Here is a 12360-nt window from a genome sequence, read left to right as displayed (position 1 = left end):
AGTAACAAACTTTATGGTTCTCATCAGACCTGAGGCCAAATGTATGGTTACCTTTATGTTTCTACTCTTCTGAGGTGGTGTCTGTTGCTTACATCTGAGAAGCTTGATTCCATTTAATGTAAAGTACATGCTAAATCACTTTTGTTCAACGTACTCAAGAAAAAAGCATTATTATTTTGGTTTAGGTTGCTGTGTGATGTTCATTTAAAATTGCAATTTTCAAGCTCATTCCCCAAAGAAAATGTAGTCATTCAGTAATGATTAATGTCAGAGCTATAAATTTCTTATGATTAAAATTCAGAAAACTACACTTGAGGCCAAACTATCTATTTTTTTTTTTAATTTTTAAAAAACCCAAACACTTAATGGTTGCCATGAGTGGCAATGGTTTTTTTTTTTTTCATTTTTCTTTTATTATTCATATGTGCATACAAGGCTTGGTCCAAACTATCTATTAAAACAAAAAAAAAATTTCAGTTTCAAGTCTTACCAAATAACTTCACAGAACATCAAAGAAAACTATTTTTCAAAATTTCATCTGCATACACATTTACAATTGTATACAGGATACCACATAGTAATTTAGGACACATCAAGCACACACTAAGAACCAGGTCATATGAATATAAAGATTAACAACTAAGTTACTGCTCTCCAGGATCTCACACCTAGGGTTATGGGAAATACTTTCAGGAAAGCCCACATTCTACAAAGCTATAGTGCTAGGTACATGTACCACAAAAACAAATGAGATTTTGCTTTGATGTGGAAGACATACCCAAGTAGTATACTTAGCTCATTGGTGTTCACTTTCCAAAAATATTTATTGAGCACTTACAATAGGCTGGGTAGTATGCTAGGATTTTTCTGAAGAAGCAATAGCAAACAAATTAGTCAAGAGGGGAGGTGGAACTGCTCAAGATTTACAAAAATAATTAAAACTTATTGCACTCACAAATACTAAACTAGTATTTAATTCTTGCACTTTTGGAACACAACGTCTAATTTTTAAAACTAGATAAATTGCAAGAGAATGTTCTAAAAGCTATGATAAGAGGCATGAACAAAAGCTTCTTCTTGCACATGAGAATTGCTGGTGCTTAGTGAAATCAGAGACTGCAGAGTGTCTGTGGGCCAAATTTCAAAGCATAAGTAGGGAAGCAAATGGGTGGTATTTCAAGTACAGGCAAATAAGAAACATTTCCTGTATAATTCTCTAATCACATAGAAAAGGGGATACAGAGTTGGATTGGTTGTATTTGTAGGCATGAAAAGTTGATTGCATTTCTGTTTAATTTAAGCTGTTAGAAACACACTCCAAGCACTGACCATGAGGTATGCATTTTGTCAAACATTTCAACATTTATGAACTTACTTAATACTCATAATGAGCTCTCTATAAAAGGAATGGTTATCAACCCTATTTTTAACATGAAAAAAGTTTTAAAAGGAGGATAAATAATTTACCCAGAGTCACATTTGTGTAAGCAATCCCTCAGGCTTAACTCCAGACAGTAACTCCAGAGCTCACATTTTTAACTCCTATTTAATATACCATCCATCGCTCCTGTGCTATCCTCCCCCATCAATCTGAAGCTAGAAATACTTCAGGAAAAAATATTTCCTAAAACACAAACACACGTGAGTTGATACTTTGAAAAGACTACCTTCTAAAATAGGGCAGTTTAAAGTTTTTTTTTAAAAAATGTCATATTCATGCCAAGTTAAAAAGGTACACTAATAAAGAAATAATGTAGTAAGTGGCAAATTTTCAGCAAAATGTTTATAGTACAACATAAAGTGATGTCTCTAGGGAATAACATCAACTACATGGTAGAGTAGAAAGTCCTGAACCCTTATTTCCTCAATAAACACACTGATTCATCAACAATCAACAGACAAATTAAATTCCCTTTATGGGAGATATAGATAGGTAACTGTACTCTGGGTGAATGCAAAATCAGACTCACTAAACCCAGCAGGGAGATGCAAAACACCTTTTCACTAGAATCCCAACCTCTGGCACAGAGCTATATAATCAAGAAGAATCCCTCTGGTTCCCAGTTTCTACTAGAAAAGGGAAAGGGCTGGTTTGTTCATCCAGTGCCTCAACTTTTCCAAGGGATGCCTTCCTACAGAACTGACTTCTGTCTTGCCAGTCTTGGAGCTCTGACTGGTATGCAACAGTCTGCCTGCCTGGGACAACAGAAATGGTTGTTTTGATTGGCACACACCATAGATTCTCCTCTTGCTCAGTAGAGAGTGAGTAGACAAACATCGCTGCTTCCTGATTCTCGTTGGGGGAAGAAAAGAGTTCTTAACATCTTCAGAATCTCTGGTCAGCCTGATTGTGGGGGTCTTCCCTATATGAGGCAAGTCAGTGAAGACTCAGAGGCATTCCTGCTTTGTTTAATGCAGAGACACCAATACCAACAGACTCAAGGAACATGAAAAATCAAAGATGTTCCAAACAAAGGAGCAAGATAAATCTCCAGCAACTGACCATAATTAAATGGAGTTTCATTATGGATTTATACAACAGAGAATCAAAATTATTGTCATAAGAATGCTAACTGCAGTCAAGAGAACAATGCATAAACAAAATAATAATTTCAACAAAAGGAAAGAAAATATTAAAAGGTACTATACAAATCATGAAGCTGACGAACACAATAACTGAAATAAAAAAAATCTGGAGGATTCAACAGCAGACTACGTCAAGCAGAAGAAAAGACAAGTCATTGGAAATAATCCAATCAGAAGAACAAAAAGAAAAAGAGATGAAAAACAATGAGAAAAGCTTAAAGGTGCTGTGGGACACAATCAAACAGACCAGGAGACTCATTATGAGAATTCTCTAAGAAGGAGAGAAATTACCAGAAAGAATATTAAGAGGAACAATGGCTGAAGACTTCTTAAATCTGGGGAAGAACACAGATATTCAGATCTAAGAACACCAATGGATAACAAATCAGATGAATCCAAATAAATCTACAACAGATACATTATTATCATACATCAAAAGTCAAAAATAGAGAAAATTTTAAACGCATCAAGAGAAAAACAACATGTCACATACCAAGAAACCCCCATGAAACCATTATTTCAGCAGAAATCTTGCAAGCCATAAGGGAATGGGATGATGAATTCAAAGTGCTGGTGGGGAAAACCTGTCAACCAAGAATACAATACCTAGCAAAGCTGTCTAAAATGAAGGAGAAATAAAGGAAACAAAAGCTTAAGGAGTTCATCATCACTAGACCCATATTACAAGAAATTCTAAAGGGAGTTCTTCAAGTTGACACTAAAGAGCAACACAACAGCATAAGAAAGTATGAAACTCATTATGAAAGCAAAATACAAGGTACTGTATTACCGTAATAGTGGTGGGTAAATCACTTGAATTTGAGTATGAAAGTCAAAGAAAAAGTATTAACAATAACTATAACTAAAATATGCTTAAATTATATGATTAGATAAAAATTAAAGCAACTCTCTTCAAAGATACTCAAAGGATTAAAGAAAGATGTGGAGAACGTCAAGAAAACACTGTATGGGCAAAATGGAAATATCAATAAAAACATAGAAAAACCTAAAAGAAACAAAGAGACATTCAAAGCAGAAAAGTAGTATAACTGAAATGAAGAATTCACTGGAGGTACTCAGCAGCAGATTTGAGAGGCAGAAGACAGAATCACTAAATGTAACATGGGACAATACCAGCCAGATGCAGTGGTGTACCTGTAGGTCCAACTGCTTGGGAGGCTGAAGCAGGGGCTCTTTTGAGTCCAAAAATTCAAGACCAGACTAGACAACATAGCAAAACCCTATCATGAAAGAAAAGAATTACTTAAAAACATAGGAAAAAACAAATTGTCAAATCTGAGGAACATAAAGATTGAAGAAATGTGAGGTATCACCAAGCATAGCAACGTATGTACAACTGCAGTGCCACAGTGCAAACAGACAGAGAAGAAGCAGAGAAAGTATTTGAAAACATAGTGGCTGTTAATTTCCCCAAATAAAAGACATAAATATAAACATCCAAGAAAATTTTTTAAAACTTTTAAGAAAACAACCAAGAAACTCCAGAACCTCCAAGTAAGATGAATTCAACGACATTCATACCAAAACACATAATAATCCAATCTGAGAAAGACAAAGAGAATCTTGAAAGCACAAAGAGAGAAGCAATTTATTGCATACAAAGAATCCCCAAGGAGATTACCAGCAGATCTCTCATCAGAAATTTTGGAGTCTGGAAGCAGTGGGTCAATATATTCAGTGTTTTAAGAAAAAAACTATCAACCATGAATCCTACATCCAATAAAACTCTCCTTCAAAAGTGAGAGAGAGAAGAAGTCAGGTGCCAGTGGCTCATGCCTATAATCCTAGCTACTCAAGGAGGTAGTGATCAGGAGGATCACAGTTTGAAGCCAGCCCAGGCAAACAGTTTGTGAGACCCTATCTAAAAAAAAAGCCCTTCACAAAATAAAGGAATGCTGGAGAGGCTCAAGGTGTAGGTCCTGAGTTCAAACCCTAATACTCAAAAAAAAAAAAAAAAAACCCCACCAAAAACAAAAGTGAGGGAGAGGGCTGGTGGTGGAATGGCTCAAGTGGTAAAGTACCTATTTAACAAGTGTGAGATTCTCAGTTCAAACACCAGTGCCACCAAAACATAATCAAACATACAAAAATGAGGGAGAAATTAAAACATTCCCAGATAAACAAAAGCTGAGAAAGATCATGACCACTAGATCTATACTGCAAGAAATGTTCAAGGGAGTCCTACAGGATGAAATGAAAGGACACTAGACTATAACCTGAAGCCAAATGAGGGGGAAAGATCTCAATACAGGTAAATACATTGGCAATTATAAAAGCTAGTATTACTGTAACAGTGGTTTTTAACTACACTTTTTGTTTCCTATATGATTTAAGAGATTAACACTTTTTTCCAAAACAAGCCCCGCATTAGTTTAAAAGCTAACATTATTGTAATTGGTTTGTAACTCTGCATTTGTTTTCTACATAATTTAAGAAACTAATGTATTTCATTAGTTTATATTTTACTGTATATTTGGTGGCATAAAATATATAAAGATGTAATTTTATGACACCAACAGCTGAAAAGAGTGGGGATGGAGTTGTTAAAGAAGCACTGTTATTGTGTGTTTTTGAAGTTAAACTGGCATAAATTTAAATCAGAGCATTATTCCTTTAGGATTTTAAATGTAATGGCCATAGCAACCATGAAGAAAAAGCTATAGAACATATACAAATAGGAAATGAGAATGAAATTGAAAAATTTCACTATAAAAACGTCAAATAACACTGGAGAAGACAGAAGTCTGGAAAATGAAGGATTAAAAGGAATGGGGCAAGAAGAAAATAAATAGCAAAATGACAGAAGTCCCTCCTTATCAGTTATTATTTCAAAGATAAATGAACTAAATTCTCTAACCCATAAAGAAGAGATTTAAAAATATGACCCATGTACAAGAGATTCAGGTTAGATCCCAATGCAAAAGTGAAAGGACAGAAAAAGATATTCCATGCAAACAATAACCAAAAGAGCATAGATGGCCATATGAATATCAGACAAAATAGACTTTATATAAAAAAAGGGTTATGAGAGACAAAGAAGAACACTTTATATCACTAAAAGGTTCAACACATCAATAAGATAAAAAAATTATAAACATTTACACATCTAAGTATCAAAATATATGAAGCAAAACTGACAGAACTGAAAGAAGGAATCCAGAGTTCTATAAAGTAGTTAGAGACTTTAATATTCCACTCTCAGTAATAAATCAGGAACCAGATAATGATAACTAAAGAAATAGAGAACTTACCACAATAAGCCAAGCAGGCCTAACACACATCCACAGAACACTCTATCCCACAAACATAGCAGACACATTCTTCTCAAGTACACACTGGATATTGTCCGAGATAGACCATTTGTTATTCCTCAGATTAAATCTCAATACAATCAAAAAGATAGATATATAAAACATCTTCTTTGAGCATGAAAGATGAAGTTAGAAATCAATAACTGGAAATTTAATAAATCTGTGATATACAACACATTCTTAACAACTGACATGTGAAAGGAGAAATTAGAAAATAATGAGAGACAAATGAAAATGAAAGCACAACATACCAAAACTTATAGGAATGAGAAAACAGTACAAGAGGAAAATTTATATCTATAAATGTGTACATTTAAAAGAATTATCTCAAATTAAAATTTATTATTTAAAGTACTAGAAAAAGGGGGAAAAATCACAAAGCTAACATAAGGAAGGAAATAACAATGATTAGAGCAGAAATAAATGAAATATAAAAAAGACAGACAATAGAGAAACTCAATTAAACCAAAAGAGGGTTAAAATTGACAGGAGTTTACCTAGATAAACTAATAAAACAAATCACTAAAATCTAAAATGAAAGTGGGGACATTACAAGTAAACATAAAAAGGATAAGGTAGTAAAAGGATAAGAAGACATAAAAAAAGATTATATGACAGTATTATGAACAATTTTATACTAACAAATTGCATAACCTAGATGAAATGGACAAAACCTGCCAAGACTAACTCACAAAGAAACAGAAAATCTGAATAGACTTCTAAGTAGTAAGGAGACTGAATCAGTAATAAAAATCTCCAACAAAGGACAGCCCTGAACCTGACAGTGTCACGAGTGAATTCTCCCAATATTTAAAGAGTTAACACCAATCTTTCTCAAGCTTTCCCAAAAACTGGAAGAGAAAAGAGCATTTCCTAACTCATTTTATAAGAGCAGAATCACCCTGATACAAAAGCCAAAGACGCTATTGACCAATATCTCTTATGAACATGCAAAACTCATCAACAAAATAGTAGCAAGCCAAATTCATCAGCAAATTTAGAAAGATTACATACCACAATCAAGTGGGATTTATTCCTGGAATGCAAAGATGGTTCAACACAGGACAACTCAATGTAACATACCTCATTAATAGAATGCAAGACAAAAACTACACAATCATCACAATTAATGTAGAAAAAACTTTTGAAAAAATTCAAAACTCTTTCATGATTTAAAAAAACATTTAAAAAGCTAGGTTCAGTGGTTCGAGTCTGAAATCTAGCTAATTAGGAGGCAGAGATTGGGAGGATTGCAGTTCAAGGCCAGCCCTGGCAAAAAGTGTTTGAGAACCCATCTCCATCAATGGCTGGGTGTGGAGGTACATGTCTGTCATCCCAGCAGTGTGAGGAAGCATAAACCAGCCTGGATATAAAACAAGACCCTATTTCAAAAATAACCAATGCAAAAAGGATTGGCAGGGTGACTCAAGTGGTAGAGCACCTGCCTAGCAAGCACAAGGCTCTGAGTTCAAACCCTAGCACTACTACTAAAAATTAAAAAAAAAAAACCCACTAAACAAACTAGGAACAGCATGAAAAAACTTCAAAACAATAAAAGGCATTATGAAAACCAATAGGGATCATCATGCTCAGTGGTGACAGACTGGAAGTGTTTCCTCCAAGACCAAGAACAAAGTAAGGATGCCTGTTTCACCACTTCTGTTCAACATAGTACCAAAGCAATTAGATTTAAAAATAAATAAATGAAAGCATCCAAATTAGAAAAAAAGAAGTAAAATTATCTCTATTCACAGATGATGATTTTATATGCAGAAAAACTTAAAATAGTACACACACACACACACACACACAGCCCCTGTAAGGACTATTAAAGGAATTCAGCAAAGTAGCAGGATACAAATTCAATATGAAAGCATCAGATATGTTTTTATACACTAACAATGAATAATCAGAAAGGAAATTAAGGAAACTCCATCAGAAAGGATAAAATACTTGGGAGTTAACTTAACCAAAGAGATTACACAAAAGTCTTATACACTGAAAATGATTAAACATTGCTGAAAGGAATTACAGAACACATAAATAAGTTGAAACACACTCAAATTCATGTTTCAGAAGAGTTGATATTGTTAGTATGTCTGTACTATCTAAAGTGATCTATAGAATCCATGTAATTCGTATCAAAATACCAATAATTTTTTTATATAAAGTTTATTTACTCTAAACAGCAACACAGACCAAACGCCATATAAACACAAAGGAAGAGGTGCAGAATGGAGACGCTGGCTTACTTTGTGGATTCGAGGCACATGGCAACAGCCCAGGTCTTGAAGAGAATGAGTTGGGGAGGGAAGAGCAAGTGTGGTCGTTTTCCATGTATCCAGCTAGAGGCTACAGAGAGCACTGAAGGGTGTGAGGAAGGAACTAGCTCCTAGGGGCTTATACAAGTATAAACGTTTATCATTTTACAGCAGTTGAAAAACTGACATCAATATTAAAATAAAAGCAAGTTTTACATAACAATCAAAAATACAAAAGACTGAAGGAAGAGACTCTGTATGAAAAATTGGGCCAATTCAGCCAAGTGAGAACTGTGTGTCAGTGGAATGGAAAATGGCGCCGCCCAACTCTCCCAGGTGACTAGGACTAGTAATCATACCGAGCGACTTAGATTTGAAAAAGGTTGTAAACAAGTTCTTGCCCAACCAATCCCTTCCTTTTTGCTGTGCCACAGAGTTGCTGCTTATGAGGGCACAAACTTCTTGGCTTGTGCTCGAGCCCTTTTCTCATATATCCACTCTGTTTTGGCAGTAAATCATTTGGGTCTCTGCTTGAGCTGCGTTTTGGATACTTGGTTCATTTAGAAGTTCCTGTATTCCTAATAAGATCTGTTTGATCATGATGGCCGGCCTCTGGTCTTTTGTCTTCCTCCAGAATGGACAGGCACACTGTACCCAAAGGGTGTACATTTGGATGAAATGGTGGCTCAAATTACATTTGGTGGTGAGGGTGGATAATCATCTTTCAAAGCATCCGCAGTTTGAACAAGCCTCCTTCCCATGAAATCCCCTTCTCTTCAGGGATGGCACACAGCCAGTTCATCAGGTTCATAGTGCCGTCGGGATTCTTTGTTGGGACAGCCACAAAGCCAAACGGGTGGTCTTTTCTCCAAGCCTTTCTCTCCTGGGTGAGTCTGCTGAGGGCGATCCCTGACATAGTCTAAGTCCCTGGGAGGCTGCAGCGCTCCTTTGTCTCGGGACTTCCCTCCGCGCCCATAGTGCCCAAAAGACCAAAAATCGTATGTTCTCCCTCATATGTGGACATTAGATCAAGGGTAAACACAACAAGGGGATTGGACTATGAGCACATGATAAAAGCGAGAGCACACAAGGGAGAAATGAGGATAGGTAAGACACCTAAAAAATTAGCTAGCATTTGTTGCCCTCAATGCAGAGAAACTAAAGCAGATACCTTAAAGCAACTGAGGCCAATAGGAAAAGGGGACCAGGAACTAGAGAAAAGGGTAGATCAAAAAGAATTAACCTAGAAGGTAACACCCACGCACAGGAAATTAATGTGAGTCAACTCCCTGTATAGCTATCCTTAGCTCAACCAGCAAAAACCCTTGTTCCTTCCTATTATTGTTTATACTCTCTCTACAACAAAATTAGAAATAAGAGCAAAATAGTTTCTGCTGGGTATTGAGGGGGGGGAGAGGGAGGGGGCGGAGTGGGTGGTAAGGGAGGGGGTGGGGGCAGGGGGGAGAAATGAACCAAGCCTTGTATGCACATATGAATAATAAAAGAAAAATGAAAACAAAATATACAGTCTCATATTTAGAGATAATCACGTTTTGATGTATATTCTTTGATCCTTATATATCATGTGCTTCATGATACTCAACTTGTACAAACTGGGATTATAGCTGAATACTGTTTCACATACTAAAAAAAAAAAAAAAAAAAGAAAAAGAATCTATCCTAAAGATCCAAAATGCAATGGGCCCCAAATAGCCAAAATAATCTTGGAAAAAAAAGAACAAAGTGGAAAGACTCATACCTACTGTTTTTAAACTTTAAAGCTTCAATAGCCAAGAAGTGGGAAAAAAAAAAAAAAAAACCAAGTGTCCATCAACAAATGAACGGATCAGTAAAATGTGACATACAAATATAATGCAATATTAGCCCTAAAAAGGAAGGGATTCCAACATGAATAAACCTTGAGGACATTAAGCTAAGTGAAATAAGCTAGTCATAAAAAGACAAAAACTGTACAATACCACTTACATAAGGTACTTATAGCAGTCAACTATCACGGGTACAGAAAGTAAATGGTGGTTGCCATAGGCTAGGAGAAGGGTGAAATGGGAAGTTATTGTTTAATGGTTACATTAGTTTCACCTTTATAAGATAAGGAGCTGTGGAGGATGATGGTGGAGGTTGCATAACATTATGAATTAAGTTAACACGACTGAACTGTATACCTTACAATGAAGTAGCTTCCCCCTTATCTATGGGAAATAGGTCCAAAGAACCCTGCCCCCAGTGTATGCTTGAAACTGTGAGTAGTACTGAACCCTATATACTATGTTTTTCCTATGACAAAGCTTAGAGCATAGTTAGGCACAGTAAGAGATTAACAATAATATGTGATGGTAAAATGGAACAATTCTAACAGTATCTTGTCATAAATGTTCCGTGAATGTGATGTCTAAAATGACCGCTAGTTGACTGACAGGCAGCTAGCATATATCCTGTGTCTTTGATGGACAACAGATGATTCACATCCTGGGGGAGAGAGCACGCTCATGTGAAATGTAAAGCTACCCAGAATGGGGAAGTGCAATTTAAAACTTGAGAACTGCTTATTTCTCGAAATTTCCATTTCTTATTTTCAACCATTGCTTACTGCAGGTAACTGAAATGTGGAAAATGAAACCCATGATAAGGGGGAACTAGTGTGGTTAAGATGGTAAATTTTTTATTTTACAAACATTTTATCTGTTTTTTACAATTAAAAAAATTAAAGTTAAAAAAATCCATTTGAAAATAAGCTGCAGATACTTTCTAACAAGAACATTCTCCAATGTAACCATAACATTACTACACCTAAGAAAGTTAACACTCAGACAAGAACATTATGTAATGCATAATTTATAGTTCAAAAATTTATTAAAAGTAGTAACGGACTGAGGACGTATTTCAGTGATAGAGCACTTGTCTAGAATGCCCAAGGTCCTGGGTCCAGTATTGCAAATACATATAAATAGCTAAAAATTAAATTAAACTAAAACAGTAACATTATTACTCAGAATAAAATTACTGTTAATGTTTTCACATTTGTTATCTTCTTATATATTTATATTCTGACGTAGTTGACACAAGTTTTTTCAACTAACAGTATGTTACAAACTATGGTCACACTAAATGTGCTTTATAAAAATTAAAATGGTGGTCTGGAAGCAGATCTGCTGAACTACAACCAACACTGGTGTGAGTCAGAGAACACCGGGATGAGCCAGTCCACCAGGAAACTAGATTTGATTACATGTGACTTGTGTCATCTTTGGCGAAGTCAAGAGTAAAACATAAAGCAAGGCAATGGAGATGCTTCTAAATGAGTCATTCAGCCTCCAAGGCAAGTTTTACAGCAGCAACTGAAATTCAAAGGGAAAGCAGCAACATGCTATGTTTACCATCTTTAAATTATACATCACTTATTCATTCATTCCTTCAAAAGGTCAGAAAATTTGCCAGAGGTTGTGGTTCGTGCTTGTAATCCCAGCACTTGGGAGGAAGCAGAGGGAGGAAGATCAGAAGTCCAATACCAATCTGAGCTGTCCCCCCAAAAAAGTTAGAAAATTTTATTTTCAAAATTATAGTAATAACACTTCAAAATTATTAGCACTCTCTGATCACTTAGCAATTATGAAAGTTCTGGTCAGTTACCTATTCAGGCCTCTGAAATTCTAACCTACTCAGTTGTAATAAACTAAAAAATTAATCTTTATATTTTCCATTCACCAAAAAGGACTTACATCTCTGAATCAGCACATATCTAATACGACTTCATGTTCTTTAAAATGTAAATCTACACATTTCAGTCTGCTCTAGTCAGTAGCATCTATATGTTATTCCTGTCTGTGCTTATGACTGCTGCTACAACATACAACATACAAGTAAAGAATGATTTCATTCTCCAAGCTTTAAGTTTGATATAAATTACACTGTTTAAAAGCTAACACAGGAACGCTGGAAAAAGTAGTGGGTTAAATGGTAAAACTGCCTTAATACTCCTATTGAACCAAGCACTCAATAGCCAAGTGGTTCCAGCATAGTAAAGGCATGACTTCAGAACTCTTAAGAAAGTCAATCCAATTTTAATAAATTTATTTCATGGTTAATATTTTCAAAATACTACCTAAATTTCAATGCTAAAGATTGGTATTTCCAATAAGACAGTGGAACAGGAGTTTTCCAGT

The 12360-nt window shown here is 35.4% G+C and overlaps 1 pseudogene; it reads right to left on the bottom strand.

Annotated features, from left to right (window-relative positions):
• Positions 1–8622: 8622 nt before the first annotated feature.
• On the bottom strand, positions 8623–9243 carry LOC109701862 (SUMO-conjugating enzyme UBC9 pseudogene; annotated as a pseudogene).
• Between the last annotated feature and the right edge of the window lie 3117 nt (positions 9244–12360).

This window comes from Castor canadensis, chromosome 3 (assembly GCF_047511655.1).
Source record: "Castor canadensis chromosome 3, mCasCan1.hap1v2, whole genome shotgun sequence".
Taxonomy (NCBI): Eukaryota; Metazoa; Chordata; class Mammalia; order Rodentia; family Castoridae; genus Castor; species Castor canadensis.
The sequence above is the reverse complement of the archived record's forward strand: the minus strand, read 5'-3'. Positions and strand labels throughout refer to the sequence as shown.